The 18,850-nt window shown below is 38.3% G+C and overlaps 1 pseudogene; it reads right to left on the bottom strand.

Moving 5' to 3' along the window:
- Positions 1 to 6,158: 6,158 nt before the first annotated feature.
- Positions 6,159 to 13,433, bottom strand: LOC109246762 (CD2-associated protein-like; annotated as a pseudogene).
- Positions 13,434 to 18,850: the final 5,417 nt, after the last annotated feature.

Consider the following 18,850-nt stretch of genomic DNA (forward strand, 5'->3'; position numbering starts at 1 on the left):
TTCAAAAACCTAGCATTTAGTTTTGTTGATTTTTTTTTTTTCTAGTGTCTTCCTGGTCTTTATTTCATTTATTTCTGCTCTGATCTTTGTTATTTCTGTCCTTCTACTAACTTTGGGCTTAGTTTGTTTTTCTTCTTCTAGTTCCTTGATATGTAATGTTATGTATTTGAAATCTTTCTTTTTTCTAAATTGTAGGAATGTATTGCTATAAACTTCCCATGTAGAATTACTTTTGCTGAATTCTATAAACTTTGGTATATTGTGTTTTCATTTTAATTTATATCAAGATTTTTTTTAATCAAGATTTTTTTGAATTCCCTTTTGATGGCAAATCTGCTTTTCAAGAATATATTGTCTCATTTACACATATTTTGAACTTTCCAGCTCTCCTCCCATTATTGATTTCTATTTTCAAACCATTGAAATTGGAAAGAAATACTTGATTTTATTTTAATGTTCTTTCATTTGTGAAGCTTTGTTTTGTAGCCTATTGTATGATCTATCCTGGAGAATGTTCTGTATGCACTTTAGAAGAATGTTTATTCTGATGCTGTTGGATGAATGTTTTGCATATGTCAGGACCATTTGGTCTAAAATATGGTTCAATTCCAATATTTTTTATTGACTTTCTGTCAGGATGATTTTCCGTTGTTGAATATGGGTATTGAAATCCCCAACTATCATTATATTGTTATCTGTTTCTCACTTCATATCCTTTAGTATTTGCTTAATACATTTAGGTACTTCAGTGTTGGGTGCATATGTATTTATGATTGTTACATCTTCTCGATGAAATAACCCTTTTATCATTATCTTTTTTTATTCTAGTTGCATTATTTGGCTTAATGTCCTTTTTGTTTGATACAAGTATAGCTACCCCACTCTCTTTTGTTCCCATTTGCATGGAATATCTTTTTCCATCACTTCACTTTGAATCTATGTGTGTCTTTAAAGCTGAAGTTAATGTCTTGTAGACAACATTTTGTTGAGTCTTGTTTTTTATTCATCCAGACACCCTATGCCTTTTTTTTTTTTTTTTTTGAGAGAGCACACAACACATGAGCAGGGGAGGTGTGGGGGAGAGAGGGAAAGGGAGAGGAAGAGGGAGGGGGGAGAAAGAGAGAGAGCGAGAGAAGAGAGAGAGAGAGAGAGAGAGAGAGAGAGAGAGAGAGAGAGAGAATCTTAAGCAGGCTCCATACCCAACGTGGAGCCTGACTCAAAACTCCATCTCACAACCATGAGATCATGACCTGAGCTGAAATCAAGAGTTGGACACTTAACTGACAGCCACTTAGGCACCACAACTCTATGCCTTTTGATTGGAGAATCGAATTCATTTTTGATGGGTAAGAACTTACTAATGCCATCTTATTGTTTTGGCTGCTTTGTAAATTTCCTTGTTCCTTTATTCCTCTCTTACTGCCTTCCTTTTGGGTTAGGGAATTTCCATAGTGGTCTTTGATTCACTTTCTTTATCTTTTGTGATCTCCTGTAAGTCATTGCTTTGTGGTTACCATCAGGTTTACATAAATATCTTGTAGCTATAATAGTCTTTTATGTTAATATCAACCTAAATCTGGTCATATACAAAAACTCTACACTTTGACTTTCTTTCTTCTTCTTTCTTTTTTTCTTTCTTTCTTTCTTTCTTTCTTTCTTTCTTTCTTTCTTTCTTTCAGTTGTACCTTTGGTTTTAACTTTTCTCTTATTTTTTTGAGACACAATTAACATGTAACATATTTTTGATATCACACTTTACCTTTTTTATATTGTGTATTCATTAACAAATTATGGTAGCTATAGTTACAATAGCTTGTCCTTTTATTCGTATATAGTTAGGAGGTTAACACACTACCATATGGTGGTATTAGAGCATTCTGAATTTGATAATATACTTAGTTTTATCATGTATATTTTGTATTTTAATATATAATTTGTTTACTTGCCTTCTCCTTTTGAAAGTACTCATTGCCTGAATGGCCTTGCTAACACGACTGTACTAAACTGCAAGGGAAGCAAGGAAAGGTCTTTTTACTGGATGGCAAGTGCACAGCTAAAAATTGGAGTTCTATTATTAATAATGAGGAAGGGCATGAATTTTGAGAAGCAGAGATTAGTCTCTGCCCAGAGGCCTTATTTCTCTGCTCTTTATTTTAAATAATAAGATGGGGCACTAGTGTAAATTTGCTATTATAATTTAAGTTGGGGGGATTGCTGAAATAAGACTATTTTTTTAAGTCTCAGTTAAGTGCCACAAGTGTTTAGTGAGTATCATATTGTGTAAGGTCCTGGGAATGTAAACAAGATATTGTCTCCTGCCTATGTAGTGCTTACAATGCACTGGGGGAATAAATAAATATACAGTTTTAGGATGATGTGTTAAGTGCGATGATACAAATATAAGTGTATCTCTATGTACATGCTGATTCATGGATTTATTTATATGAAAAAAATTTTCAGTGACGTACACTTCAATTTTGTTATTCTTTCATAAGTTGCCCTCTTTAAAAGGATAAAACTACATGAAAAGAAGTTTAAAAAATAGTGCAGAGATATATAGATTAGTTTTTATAACATTTCTCTTGACATTTCAACACTTATTTATTATTAAAGTTGATCTCTATGGCTTTTCTTACACTTGATTGAAGAAATGTCTTTTCACATCTCTCTTGGCAAGTCTCAGAGTAGTTCATGCTTTAGATTATCAACAGTAATCATTGTAAATGATTAGGTTTCCTGTTCCTAGGAATTTGTTAAACAATGAAATGACCCCTCAATTTTAGCATTCACACCTAATAATGAGATTTCACATATTTTCTTTGTGTTTGGCATATTGATACCTTGTTAAAATCACTAAATAGTTTCAACTATTGGTGATGATATATACTTTCTTCGAGTCTCATTAAAATATAATTTAAGGCTATAGATTTCATCATAAAATTTTTGTATATCAGTGATTCCATATCAAGCAAGCAATCAAGATTTGCTCAGTTAACTTAATCAGATAATTTAAAAGGGATCCCTCTTATAACTTGCTGCCTTGAATCTGAACCAGAATGGACATTATGACTAGCAGGTTCTTTGTGCATATATATTACTTAGTATATAGAAGTCATGTTTCTGAAAAAGGAAAGACATTCACACGCAGCTTTCAGTATTTATATATTCTATCTGACCATTTTGGAAATCAGAAAAATAAAAAATACTGGAAAAATCTTATAATTACAAAGGTTCTTTTTGCTAGAGTGAGCTGTAGTAAACCTTTTTTTTTCATCAGAGGAGTCCTAAATTGCAGAAACTGTGGAACAGTCTATAGTCTTACTAATAGTTACATATTTAAAATGTAAATCTTAAAATGTAATTCTTAATTTAAGAACCATATTAAAATGATAAATTTCTTGGGATGCCTGAGTGGTTCAGTGGGTTACATGTCTGACTCTTGCTTTCTGCTCAGGTCATGATCTCGCAGTTTGTGAAATTGAGCCCCACATCCAGCTTTGTGCTGACAGTGTGAAGCCTACTTGGTATTCTCTCTCTCTCTCTCTCTCTCTCTCTCTCTCTCTCTGTCCCTCTCCTCCTTCTCTCCCTCTCAAAATAAATAAATATTACAAAAATAAATTTATTTTTGTTTTTGGAATTAATATTTTTCTCTACCAAAAGCATATTATAATTATTATTTTGCTTTATTTTTAAACTTTTATATGAAGTATAACAAATTTATACAATGTAAACTATGTGTATATATATATATATATATATATATGTATATATATATATATATATATATATATATATATACATATATATATATATATATATATATTGCAAAGTGAATATGCCTGGGTAACTGACACCCAGGTCAACACATAGAACACTGTCAGCACTCAGAAGCCTGCCTTATGACTCTTCAATCAGTATTTTCTTCTTCTGTCTTAAAGATAACTGCTATTCTGACTTCTGACATTATAACATAATTTTGTCTGTTTTTGAACTTTATATGTACAAATCATATGTGTGTTTGGCTGCCTCCCCTTAATATTATGTGTGTAAGATTAATTCATATTATTTTGATATAACTAGAAGTCATTCATTTTTATGATTTATAGTATACCAATGCATCGTAACAATTGGAGACTGTAGAAATGTATGACTGCAACAATTTTTAGCTGTTATCTTTGCAAATATTACCTCACCTCATTACCTCTTTCTTCTCCAATTACACATATAATAGACCATGTAATTTTTTTTTACCATGTCCCTATGCCTTCTATATTCTCTTCTGTATATTCCATTTGTTTTTCCATGCTTTCAGATGCTTATTTTCTTTATAGCTTGCCTCGTCGTTTACTAATTCTTTCTTCAGTTGTGTCTAATTTGCTGTTAAATCTATCCAGTACTTTTACATTTTGGTTTTGTATCTTTCAGTTAGAGTTTCTATTGGTTATTATTTTTTTAATACTTTCTAGTTTTCTGCAGTATTCTTATTCTTGTCTTTTGGTTTCTCGAACTTAAGCAACATATTCATTTTTAAAGTCTCTTTTGCTTATCTGGATCTCTGAAGATCTGTTTCTACTGTTTATTGTTTGTTTTTCATCAAGTTAATCCATCTCTTCATGTGCTTATTTGTGATTGAGAATTGGATATTGGTGTGAAAATTTGTAAAAATAATTTGATGCTTAAGGCACAATTATCTTTACTCAGAGATGATTTGCCTTGACTTCTGTCAGGTGGATAAGAATCCTGTTGATACTAGATTATTTAAACATGCTTATTTCATATGAAGGTAGCTGCAGCCCTTATGAGGGCTGGCATGTTTCCTTTTTACTCTTTTAAACCATAGCTTTTAGGTTCCTAATCTAGAGCTTGAGAGATTTTACTGGGACCTTTTGTTTTAAAATCTTTTCTTTTTACTTCCTGTCTTTTTTTTTTTCCCCTCCACGTACAAGGCAGGGTTTTGCATTTCTCAAAGTTGTGTGCAAAGGAGGTGGCCGGAATGTGACCCCCCCCCCCCCCCGGAGTCCTGCCTTAGTCCCTCCCTGCCCCATCCTCGGTGCCTCTGCATCTGTGCATGGATGGAGCCCCGGATCCTGAACTCCTGAGTCCCCTGCTTCATCTGCACCTCCAGCAGCTGGAGCTTCTACTTCTCGGTCTTCAGCTCCTCCCAGATGTCGGCCAGCTTCCTCTCTAGCTGCACTCCCCATCTGCTCCCACACTTCCTTAAAGACTGCATCTCATCCTGTAGCCTCATTATATCACCTATCATGTTTGCTGTCCCTGAGATTTTGTGGGACCAAGGAAAGTAGGGTGGGAGTGTCTTCAAGGTCTGGAGTTGACTTGATGGGATGAGGATTCTTTCGAGTAGGATGCCTGCTCTCTCTGGGGCACTTCCTCTTTGGGGAGTACAGCCTCTTTCGAGGTAGCCTCATGCTCCCAGGTGCCTCGGAGAAGAGGGTTGTAGCCTTCTCAAGGGCAGGCATGGACCCTGGATTGGATTTGGACTGGAAGCGGGGGCTGTCCCTCTGATAGAGATGGTGCATCATCATGCAGAGGTGGGGCTCCTCTGGCATGTGGACTTCTTGGGATTGAGTCTTATTGGCTACAAGAGACTTGAACTTTGGCAGGGCTTGCTCCAGAAAGAAGTGATGGAACTGAGTGTTGTCTCTGGTGAACGTCTCTTCAGAGAGCGCCTGCTCAGGGGTTGAGACCTTTTCTAGGGTGGAGGTCTTGTCACCAAGAAGGGCCATCTTTTGGCTAGGGGCTTCATCCTCAGGTGGGACTTCTGGGACAGGGGCCTCATCCCCAGAAATGGCACTGTCTGAGCTGGGGGCACTTGTCCAGTCAGGCTCTCCTCCAGGGTGGAGTTGTCTGGGGCTAGAAACTTGAACTCCAGAGTTAGGGCCTCCTCTGAGATGGGGACCTTATCTGGAGTCAGGGTTTCCTCTGGGGTGGGGGACTTATCTGGAGACAGAGTCTTCTCTGGGGTGGGGGTTTTATTCACAGGAGGGGCCTTTGCTAGGCTGCTCTGCCCTTTCTCGTGATTGGTTGCAGAGCACTGCCAGGAAGCCTGGATTTTCAATCCCTTTCTGCCGGGGTGGCCTGGACCCCCCCCCCCCCCCCGAGGAAGCTGCCACTGGAGCCTGAGTCTGGGATGGGCACTCCTAACTGGCTCCACTGGGTGTCTCAGATGGTTTGGCTGTACTGTGCCCAGTGGGGAGCTGTCACCAGCTTCTTGACTGTAGGGAGGGCTGTTCTGAGCAGCATCTTCTTTGATTCCTTAGTAGGAGCTGATTCCCGAGATACCACTTTCCTTAACCTCCATGGTCTTCCTCAGTACTTTTACCTCATCCTTCTTCCACAGCACCAACTCCTCCGGGGCCTCAGGCTGGTAGTTGGACAGGACCCTGTAGATCTCAGTGTGGAAGACTGTCTGCAGGTAGTCTAGAGGGCTGTCATAGGTCAGGCTGCTCAGCTTGGGAGGCCTACTGGAGACCACGGCTGACTGAAGGCATGTCTGGGTTCCTGAGGCTTAGGAGCCCACTGTCCAGCAACTCCACAAAGTTGGATGGGAAGGCTGCCAGCTGCTTGTTCTTATTCCCCAGCCACCAGTCACCCCCACTCCCCTGTATCACTTCCACCATCTCCTCAATTTGCAGCTTTAGCTCATCTGCCTGCTCCAGGTTGTAGTTGAAGTTCACTTTGCAGCATCTTTGGGGACCTCGAGATTTGGCCGAGCAACCTCAGCTGTATGCAGAGGGAGGGTGCCTCCCTGGTGCTGGGCTGAGTCTCTGGGATCTCCTGCCCAAGCGCTCAGGGGAAGAGGCCACAAGATCCTTCTGCTCTCCGGGCAGCCAGCCCGAAGCGGGTCCTTTGCACACCTGCCAGACCAGGTCCCCGGGGGTGCCAGACTCAGCTTGTTCTCCTTATGCACGCGGTATCCAGCCAGAACCAGCACCTCCACGGCTTCCAGGTCACACCCCAGGGCAGACTAGGAGAATGGTGCTGTCCTTCAGGTAGCTGCGTACTCCCAGGACCTTTAAGTCCAAGACTTATCCCCTTTTGTTTCACAAAGATGTCAAAAGCTCTGCTCAGCTTCTAGAGCTGATTGATGAGAATTCTGAAATCAGTGGATTTTCCTTGGAGAAAAGAGAATGTGAATGCCAGGCCGACCTTTTGCATTCTATTCAACTGAATGAGATACAGCGGTGTAATGGGTTTTCAGAATGATGCCAATTCCTAATCTCTCATGTAATGGTGTTCAGACCTTCATACTACCATAAAGGAGATAGATAGATTTAGGAAGATTCAGGTAACAGAATATGGCAAAATTTTACACTAAACTGAATTTTTCTCACATATTATCCCTACCATCCCTGCTAATTTACCTGGCTCCAAGCTGTTAATCTATCTCTACATTTATTCATTTGTTTACAGACAAACACATGGATACATGTGTTTATTGTGTCTTATTTTAAAGGTGCAACATTTCATATTGATAATGACAGAATATTCTGAATGTTCTAGGGAGCAATTTAGCCAGTGACACTGCTACTAACTCAGCAAATGTCAATTATCAACAATAAAGATGATAATCTCTAAATTCAAATTCTATAGATGTATGTCATTTAAAAAATTATTAGGAATTTTTAAATTAGGAATTTTTAAATTTAGGAATTACTTTGTTTTGAAAATAATTTTTGGTAAACTATAATGTTAGAGAGTTTGGTACGTAAGCAAGTTTCAGGATGTTTTTAATATTGAATTTAGTGAATTAAGAAATGAATGGAAAACTATTAGGACTAACGCAAAATGCTTAATTACTACTTTCCTCTCAATAAAAAATTACAGTGGTGCCTCAGAAGTAAAAAAATGACAAATTTTTTATATAAAAATTAAAATTTTCTATGTGGAAAAAGACACAATAAAACATCAAAATATAAAAATTATTTGAGAGAAAATATTTATAAGACATATGGTAGAATAAGTACAAATATCTCTAAATATTAAAAGCTCCTACCAATTAAGAATGAAATGAAAGGGAAAGCTATTCAGTACAAAAACGGAACAAAAGACAAAATCAGGCCTCCACAGAAATAGAAATGCAAATGGAAAAGAAATATAGGAAGAGATGCTTAATTTGAGTGAAATTCAATTAAAAGATCAATGAGATTCCATTTTCAACCATAAGTTTGTTGATAATCAGAAGATTGAAACATCCAGTTATTTAGATGGTAAAAAGATGCATATTTTCATGTACTGTCTGTGAGTCAAATTGCCACAACTCTGGGAATGTAATCTGACTCTTGAATTTAATCTGTAATATCTATTAGAATTAAACATTTTTAATGCTTTTTATTTTGAGAGAGAGAGAGAGAGAGAGAACGAGCAAGGGAGGGTCAGAGAGAGAGGGAGACACAGAATCTGAAGCAGGTTCCAGGCTCTCAGCTCTCAGCACAGAGCCTTATGCAGGGCTTGAACCCTCGAACCGTAAGATCATGACCTGAACCAAAGTCGTATGCCTAACTGACTGAGCCACCCAGGCGCCCCTATTAAAATTAAGAGTATACATGTAACACAGCAGTGTGTTTTGTAGAATCTATCTGAAAAACATAAGCCGTAAATATTTTGTGTATACAAAAAAGACATGTGAATCAACATTGTGTTCTGTGATAAAAATTGAAAACAATCTAAAATATTCCTCAATAGAGAAATGTTGAAGAAATTATGCTGTGTTACTGTCCAAACTATGGAATGTTATGCAGCTAGTGACAATACTGACATCCGTGAAACATTAGTAAAAGGAAAACAGACTCAAGAAAAGACTCATTTGTATAGTGAAAGTTCATACTTTTGTAAAAACAACAATAACACCCTCTAATACTTAGGAACACACATTGATTAGTTTATGTTAACATACAAAAATGTTAATAAGAACGTATGCCAAGCTATTAATATTGGTATCTTAATGGAGACAATGATTGGAGAAGACAAGACTTGTCAGTTTTTTCTTTTACCATATTTATGTTATTCTCTATTTAAAATGAACATGTGCTGCTTTTGTAATTTGAAAATAAATTCTCATAAAGGATAGCGATAATAAACACAACATATGCGAAGGCAAAAATGTCCAAGTAATCAGAGATTTTGTAGTATGTGGTGAGTAATGCTAAGTTTTCTCTTTTAAGGATAAGACTATTCAAATAGAGTCATATGTGTTTATTAATAATGATTGATATTCATTATTTTATAATACAAATGTAAATCAAACTATTTTTCTAAAAATTAAGCACCGATATTTATATCACATGTTTAAAAGAGCTGTTGTTGTATTGCTGGTTTTTGAAAGTTTGCAGATCTATCTCAGACTAAGCTTTATACTACTCCTTAAAGTCTTGAATAAAAATACCTTTTTGTTAATAGTTCCATGAATATTTATTAGAATATTCTCAAATCATTCCATCTAATGGAATTTGTAAAATTCATTTGTAAAATTCCTACTTTTATTGTACCACTCTTTTTATGTTAAAAAATAAAAGCTAATCTCTTAACATAAACAGTAAATTCTCTGAGAACAGCTGCGCAGAGAGAACTCAACAAATATTGAGTGATTGATTAGAATACTTAACTAAAATGGTACAGATTAGTTTTATTTTTAATTTATAATAGACAGTTCAGAAGTTTAAAAGGAATAATAATGAAGAATAGAGAATATGGTTAGGGTAAAATAACATTAAACAAGTTGTGTATTCTGTGCAAACAACACCACTTTCATGTTCTTTTAGAAGCTGAATTTGTTAATTTCCTTTTGGAAAGTGTGGCATGAAATTGTGGAGAAGTTAATTTCCAAATTCAATTATTTTTCTTAACTCTAACTTATTTAATATTGTTTGCAAACCTGGGTGATTTTATATTCCCTTGTCATGTATATTAGTTTTCTGTGACTGCTGTAACAAATTACCATACTTGGTAGCTTAAAACAATACAAGTTTATCATCTTAGTCTCGTTGTTTGGACTTCTAGAGGTCAGAAGTCCAATGTAGGTCACACTGGGCTACAATCAAGAGGAGGTCAGGGCTGAGTTCCTTTCTGGAGGCTCTTGGAGACAATGCCCGACATTGCTTGGCTCGGGCCTCTTCTGTCTTCAAAGCTGGCAATGGCTATGCAGGTCTTTTTCACATTGTGTAATTCTGACACTTGACTCTTCTGCTTCCCTCTTCCACATTTAAGGATGCCTTGTGATTAATTGGGCCCTTCTGGATGATCCAGAATAACCCCCCTATTTTATTTTTAAAAACTTTTTTAATGTGTATTTATTTTTGAGAGAGAGAGAGAGAGAGAGAGAGCGAGCATGAGTGGGGGGAGGGGCAAAGAAAGAGGGAGATACAGAATCCGAAGCAGGCTCCAGGCTCTGAGCTGTCACCACAGAGCCCGATTTACAGGACTCAAACTCACAAACTGTGAGATCATGACCGCCCCCTGCCGAAGTTGGATGCTCAACCGACTGAGCCACCCAGGTGCCTCAATCCCTCTATTTTGAAGTCAGCTGATCAACAACCTTAATTCCATCTGCACAGATAATTCCCCTTTGCCATGTAAAGTAACATAGTCACAAGTGCTGAGGATTAGGACCTAGAGCTCTCTTGGGGGTCCATTATTCTGCCTACCACATCATTTTGTGGCTTACAGAACTATAGATTGAAATGGAATAGAGTGAGTCAGAGAGATGATAACATTTTTAAGAGATCACACTATCTAAAACAGCAGTTCATATATTATTATTATTATTATTATCATTATTTTTAATTGCACCTTCAAGGGAGAAAAGCATGTTCTTGATAGTGAAATACAAATAAAAACAAGAGCTGATTATTTGCAAAGGTATTAAATACGCTCTGAGATACAGGAGTTCTAAAATTCACTTTGAAATTTTGACATCAGAAATGTGCAGAGTCCCAAACTCTTAAAATTACTGATCCTGGTAATTATTTCTGAATTATTGCCCCTTTTTAAGCTCTTTATATTTTAAAATTTTCTTTTACTCTCTATACTTAAAAAACGGATGTATCTGCCCTTCAAATAAAAGGGTGATTTAATTAAAAATGAACGACTAATTTCCCTGAAGTACATTTTGTTGGCAAAGCATTGTTACAAACCTATGTCTCTGAGTCTAGAGTCTTACTCATTTTCTCCTCTGACCAATGCTCACTTCTGCTCCAAGTACACCGAGCTAGCTACGGTAGACTTCCGTAGGCAACATGTACACATGGCTATGTACTCTCAGAGAAGGAGATGTTAAGCATACCCTTGCCCCAGTTTTTCTCTTGCAAGAAGTAAATAGATGAAAACTTCCACTGATTAAATTCACAAAGAGGCATGCTGTGCTTGGACTCCCTTTACACTCTTCGGGGGTCTTAGGAGTCTCGTTTATACCGCCCTTGGGAGCGGTAAGAAGAATGAGGGGGAGAGCGCATGAAACTCATAGACCTTGCACCTGTTATAGCTGTCTTTAAATCACCTGCTTTGTCTCTGTTTCATTTTCCTAATTTGAAAAATAGGGAGATTAATGACTTGTACTTCCAGTTATCTTCCAGTTCCAGAATTTCGTGATTGAAAGATCTCTTTTTTGAAGACTAAATTCTACTTAGTCTAGAAATTGACAGTTATGGTCATAGTTATCTAAATAATTCTTCTCACTATGACTCTGTCATACTTATTGTCAGTGGGAATGACTACTGTCTTCTCAAAAGCCAATTAAGGGGTGTTCTTTCCCTGGTAAGAAAATCTTAAGCACACAGGATATCCCTTAACATGTTTTGAGCCATGGTCTTGAAGTTTTACAGACACTATTCTGTGCCCTCGATTCCCTTAGCTGGCCCTGTCTTGACACTGGGGGCGACCATACCTACTACCACTCACTAGAAGGATGTCTGCCCTGCAGGTCTTTAAGGACAAAATCTGCTCTCTCAGTGAAGCTTACTGCCTGTTTGCTTTTCCAGAAAGGAAAACTGGTACATCCTGCCTTCAGGGCAATATGGGTCTCTGTGTGAGAAAATAAGCAAGGGAAAGTTTTCAGCTTGTTCCTCAGAATTCTTTGTATATGTTTTACTCAGTGTCAGTAAATAGCTTTTATCTCACTAAAATACACACACACACACACACAAACACAAAAGCAAAAACAAAGCAGAAACTTTCCACTGTCCATGGAAAGAAACAAGGGGGCTTTTCTTTGTATTGGTGCTTTCCCAGTGTGGGAACCTTGGGGGGAAATTTCTTCTTCATCAGCTTTCTTGAAAGGTGGGGAGAAGGGTGTCTTCCTTACTGTGAAGCCCTGTATCTACTTCTCACGTTCGTGTTGTCTTTCTCCAAGACTTTAAATTCTTTTATTTCTGCAGGTTCTGAGGATTGATTTTGCCTTCCTTTTCTGTATAAAACAGTCACTACTCACTTTGTACTTAGAGGATCCTTTCTTCCCGAATTTGATAAGTGGAATGCAGATATGCTTTATAGTAATCGCACATTTATTTGCTCATTTATTCTTTTTTTTTTTTTGCTCGACTTTTAGCTTACCTCCCTAACTCCTTTGAGTCATTTGCTCTCTCACCACATTCCCAGTCAATGCACTTCTATTCATACCTCAAGTATGTCGTGCTCCTTTTGACCTTGAATCCTACCTTGCACTGTTTCAACTGTCTGGGTTGCTCTTCCCATTTGCTATTTGCAAGGCTGACTTCTTATCCTAAATGCTACCTTCTCAGAAAGGGCTTCTCTGACAAGCTTGTGGAAGACAATGTATCTCTATCCCTACGAGTTAGGCCTTCTGTATTATCTTTCACTCTCAGGTAGAATCCTATCAGTTCATAAGATCTACCAAGTTGACCTCTGATACCTGAGCACTCACTCATAGAAGCAGGGTCTGCCTGTCTGATTTACTGAGTCTCAAGCCATGGAAAGCATCACCAAATAGCCCTGCCACAGATCTTGGTGACTGTAAAGACTTTTTATCTCTTCCCTCTTTCCCTCTTCCCAAATGAGCTTCATTAACTTTAGGAGAAGAGTGGGCTCACATCTAAACAACCTATTCTAACTAGGGCTCCAAAGCGTCTTCCCCGGGGGACAAGTTCAGAATTACTTCTATTTTTATGTCTTCCTGGTTACCACAAAAGACTGGACTGCACACTTTTCTGTCCCTTCTATGAAATGAGATTGTGTTTCTGGTGGTGTGCCCATTTTAGGGAGGGATGCCAGGTTGTGAGATGTAGGACATTCTTACAGAGATATTCTTTCTTTAGGAAGAGGTTCATTCAGTCTTTTTAAAAAATACTGAGCATCTGAGGTGGGATTTAAGGATCACTTTCTATACATCCTTCTTTATAAGAGTTCCTGGACACCGCAGAGGAATCAGCATGGTCAGCAAGCTCTATCAAAGCTGCATTCATGTTATTCCACTTGAACCTCCAGCCAAGTACTTTAGGTCTGCACAGGGGCTTTTAAGAAGGGATCGGAAAGTCCCCATTTTCATCACCATCTCAGCTATCTGGTGTTTCCCAAGCCTGCACTGATGTCTGAGAACCCACATAAAAACTCTTACATCTGTTTTCACAGCCAGCCATTATTTCAAAAACACATTGTATCTATTTCTAGGGATGGTAGTCATTAGTCTGTGTGTAGACAGACAGTCTTCACAGTAGAATTAATGACAACCCAAGGTTGTATTTGGACATTTTATCAAGCTCTTGAGTTTAATTTTCTTGTTGGACAAACCTGAAATTGGTGGGGTGGGGCCCAAAAACATGAATATGTGTTACTTTTCTCCTTGTCACCATTTAAAGAGATTTATGTAGACTCTAGAACTTTCTCAATTTCATAGAAAAAAAGGCTAGTATGGTCCAGAATAGTTTAGCATTTCAATCTCATTTCTGATCTAAAACTCTCCTTTTGTCCTCCCCTTACTGATCAGCCTTAAAAAAATGATGTTTGGGGTAGGGGTGGGAAAGCTCTAATCCTGAGACACTGTCTCCTCGTCTTAGATTGGGCTGTCGGATTTATCAAAAACAAAACTAGACACAAAAGAAAAATAGTTAGATTTGAGTTTCGGATAAACAAATTATTTTTATTATAAGTATAATCCAAGTATTTCATAGTACACAGCTATGCTCGTTGTTACCGTTTATCTGAAATTCAAATTGATCTGGGCATCATGTATTTTATCTCGTATCCCTACTCTCATCACCTCTGGATCCTCCAGAGTGTTGGAGCTTGGAAAGGAGGAAAGGAAAGAGAAAAATATCTTTTGTGTAACTGAGCACATAATAAGCAATTTCTTCTTGATTGATTCTCGGGGTTCTGCTTTGCTTCTGCGAGTGACAGAAGCTCAAATCGGGGTCCTCTCCTACGGCACATGCATCCTCTTAGGAAGCTCTGCTGGTGACCTCCCAGGGCTCAATTCCCTGCTGCAGGGAATGTGTTCCTGTGTGAGCTCTTCTGAGTCGTCTGAGGAACCCCTTCTGGCAGGAGACCCGGAAGCATAGAAGGAAGACCAGCAAGGCCACTGACAAACTGGAAATCCAAAGTTATTCAAAGATCCATTTCCCCTTTTTACTGATAACCACTCAAAGAGATTAGCTTTCTTGAAGACCCCCTCATGTGGTTTTGGTAGACATTAGTTTAAGTGGCAGTAGGAAATAGATATCACATTCAAAATGGTCAAGTGAGAAGCAGTTTACAAAACTTGAAAAGAGACAAACTGTTTACTTTCTATTTAAGGTTGAATGATATTTCATTGTATATATAGACTACCTTTTGTTTATCCATTCATCTATCAATGGGCATGAGTTGCTTCTATGTTTCAGCTGTCATAAACAACGTGTTAGGAATGTGGGCATACAGATGTCTCTTTGAGGCCTTGCTTTCAATTGTTTTGAGTATATACTTAGAAGTGGAATTGGTAGGTCATATGGTAATTGTATTTTTATTTTTATTTATGTATTTTTTTAAGTGTATTTATTTTGAGAAAGGGAGACAGAGAGAGCAGGGGAGGGCCGGAAGGAGAGAATCTCAAGCAGGCTCTGCACTGGCAGTGTGGAGCCCAACAATGGGCTCAAACCCATCGACCGTGAGATTATGACCTGAGTCAAAATCAAGAGTCAGACACCTAACTAACTGAACCACCCAGGTGCCCCTGTATTTTAACTTTTTAAAGAAACTGTCATACTGTTTTCCACAGTGGCTGCACCATTTTACATTCGAACAACAGTGCACACATTCCAATTTCTCCACATCTCCACCTGTACCTTTTTTTTTCCTTTGTCGTAGCCATTTTAATGGGTTGTGAGGTAATATCTCATTGTGGTTTTTGATTTGCATGATCTTACTGATCACTGATGTTCAAGGGCTTTTCATGTGCTTGTTTGGTCATTTGCATGTCTTCTTTGGAGAAATGTCTATTCAAAACAGCCTTTTGCTGTTTTATAAGTTGAAGTGTCTGTTTTTGTTGGTGAGTTTTTATAGTTTTCCATATATTCTGGATATTAATCCCTAATCAGATAAATGATTTATAAATATTTTATCCCATTCTATGAATTGTCTTTTTAGAGACAGAAAGTAAAGTGATGGTTGCCAGGAGTCAGGGGGAAGGAAAATGGGGAGTTATTGTTTCATGGGTATTGGGTTTCAGTTTTTCCAGATGTGAAGTGTTTTAGAAATGGATGATGGCAATGGTTGTATAATGGATACAAATGAAACTGATACCACTGAAATGTGTACTTAAAAGTGGTTAAGGTAGTCAATGTTGTACATTTCACCACACACACACAAAATTAGAAAAAAGAACTCACCTGGCAAAGCCTAAGGATGAGAAAATAAAAGCTTGTTATAAAATGATCAAAGTAAAACAATAAATTTCACTCATTCATGAAAAAATGAGTGTTTAAAAAGATACAGGAAGGATATAAGAAGACCAAAAGGGAAAATTCAATACCCTTGAACTCTTACAGTCACTTTGATGAGGGAGCAAAAGGCAAGCTGTCACCCCTCAAACCCCCACCTCCCCCACCAAGTGGGATAGGTGTGATATTTCTCAGGCACTCCTAGCTGCCCAAGAACAAAGGAAAGGGAAAAACAAATGGTTAACTGATAGAGACCAAAGTCATACAGGACATTAGTCTCCATCAGTTTGCAACTATTTTAATGATTTACAAGAAAAAAGGCAATATCCAGAAACCTATAGACTCAGTTTCCTGGAGCCTTAACATCACCCTCCCCTCCATGGTGATGTGGGGAACAAAGGCAAGAAGAAAATATAGAGAAAACGAAATTTCTTTATAACTTTCTGCCATTGACAAGTACTTGAGGGAGGGGATTAGAACTTTTTTTCCAGAAACTCCCTACTGTTTTTTTTTTTTTTTTTAATTTTTTTTTTTTCAATGTTTATTTATTTTTGGGACAGAGAGAGACAGAGCATGAACGGGGGAGGGACAGAGAGAGAGGGAGACACAGAATCGGAAACAGGCTCCAGGCTCTGAGCCATCAGCCCAGATCCTGACGCGGGGCTGGAACTCACGGACCGTGAGATCGTGACCTGGCTGAAGTCGGACGCTTAACCGACTGCGCCACTCAGGCGCCCCTCCCTACTGTTTTTAAAAGTTAATGCTTTGCTAGAGGGAAAAATATCTTAGCCTGACAATAGCTAGGCCTCTAGTATCTTAGGAGTCCTCTTTAGCATATGAAAGTCCTTTTGGAAACCTCCCTTTTGTCTTTACTACCCCCTTCCCCAACCAACTCCCAGCTATATAATCAGCCACTCCTCACAACCCCAGTGCAGCTCTTTTTGCCCACGGGGGTCCTGTCCCCATGCTTTAATAAAGTAATCTTTTTGCACCAAAGACCTCTCAAGAATTCTTTCTTGGCCATCAGCTTTGGACCCCCACCACCACTCCAAAACTGCAACAACTATCCCTAAGACTGAAATACTAGGGAGAAAGTGGTTACTGAAGCTGAAGGCAGAGCTGTGTAGAGAAGGTAACCAACATGAGTTGTGTCCTTCACTGCTAGGAACAGCCAGCTTTTGGTAACGCCATAACTCTCCTTCCTCTTTCCCATCTCCTGTTCATTCTCCATAAGAGCGGCACCCAGAGAGAGCCAGAGGGCATGAGCACCCGTTGATGCACCCATACTGGTCAGCCTGTCTGGGCGGGATTGTGGGTGCTGGGGGTGAGGTGGAGAAGGGTTGGAAGGTGGACCTGAAGTGGAGGAGAAAAGCACATTATATTCTCTCCTTAGATTAATGACTCTTGATTCTTACTCATTCTCTTTGAACTTTTTAGTCTGATTTTACCTAAGCCTGGAAGGGTATATAATGTTTGCAGCAGCAGACAGAGCCTTCAGTAGGCACATGGAGATGTGTATGTGGGCAGTCTCAACAATGTGTGCTATTTAGCACCAATAGTCCTCAGCTTTGGGGTGTTAGTAGAAATCTCAAACTATTGGAAGAGCCTTATTCAGCAGCCTGATTCAGGTATAAATTAAATCAATATATTATTAATACACCACCTGGAGGAAGATAGAAGTTTTGTGGAGCCTGAAGTTTATTCAGTTTTGTAGAAACTCTTTGAGAAAAGGATACAAAAGTATGAATTCAGATTTAGCTATGAAAGAAACTATTGATATAGAAATCAAAACCCACATCACATTTTAAAAAGTTGACTAATGACGAAGATATCACAAAATCTCCACATCTCTAAGATATTATTTTCTTCTCTTGGGCTGATACTCTTTGAATACTTCTTTACATAAGAAATACAGTATTTTCGATACAGAAAGCTAATTCAGCCCTTCCTCCGAGATAGTTGATTAAAATTTGTGTTTAGAGGTATTTTCACCACTTACAATTGCTACCACCATGCCAGGTTTTAGAATTTAAGAAAACCACCATAGTGCATTTTTAATTGTATACACTTATCCAGAAAGCATATTCTTGACACAAGTCAATTCTTTGACTAGATATCAATGTGAATCAAATTCTCTGTTTACAGTTTTAACTCCTCTAACGATTAGGATATTTTCCACAGTCTACCTTCTGGCTGTGTACATTTCACATTGTCTTCTCTACCCATGTGCTCTGGTCCCAGGTGCTATAGCATTTGCTCACATTGTGACTTGACCTTTGGACTTGTATGCTTGTGTTATGAAACTGGGTGTGTCTACACAACGGTGTGTTCCTTAAAGCCTCTCCCAGCTGACAATAACCTAAGGCATACATGCCTGCGAACCAAAGAAGTATATCTCATTAAACTTCATTAAGCTTGCTATAAATGTATTCCTGACTTGACTTCTACTTCACTCTATCTCAAACGTGCCTGTGATGACTCCAACTTCAGAGCAGGCTGGGATGGAAAGAGATGGTAGTCTTTAATGGTTAGGGTTAAATATCTTATTTTTGCTGAATTTCCAAAAATTCATGACCGTGTGAACACTTCTTTAGACGCTCTTAGCACATTGAGGGCCCCCAAAGCTTAAACCTCATTTGCTTCATGCTAAACCCATCTCTGTTTCCCAACCCTTTCATCCTGGAGCGCTCAAAATACTTCCTGGGTGGTTGGATATGGTGAGTTCTCCTGTCATGCTCAGATCCTTTTATGAAATCCGGCATCTTGTGCTGTCTTCAGCCTTTCTAAGATAAGATCTCTCAGGGACTTAACATCTGTGAATGTTGGGCCCTTTTGTGCCCCCGTTCCTAGTCCCACAGGCTTTAGTAGGTATTTAGAAAGACAAAGTTGCAAGTTTCATTTTTCCTCCAGCTCTCAGGTAAACCTTACAGGTATAACTTGATACCTGGGGATGATATCCCATATACTGC

Source organism: Panthera pardus, unplaced genomic scaffold, assembly GCF_024362965.1.
Source record: "Panthera pardus isolate Hobbes unplaced genomic scaffold, ASM2436296v1 HiC_scaffold_13, whole genome shotgun sequence".
Classification (NCBI taxonomy): Eukaryota; Metazoa; Chordata; class Mammalia; order Carnivora; family Felidae; genus Panthera; species Panthera pardus.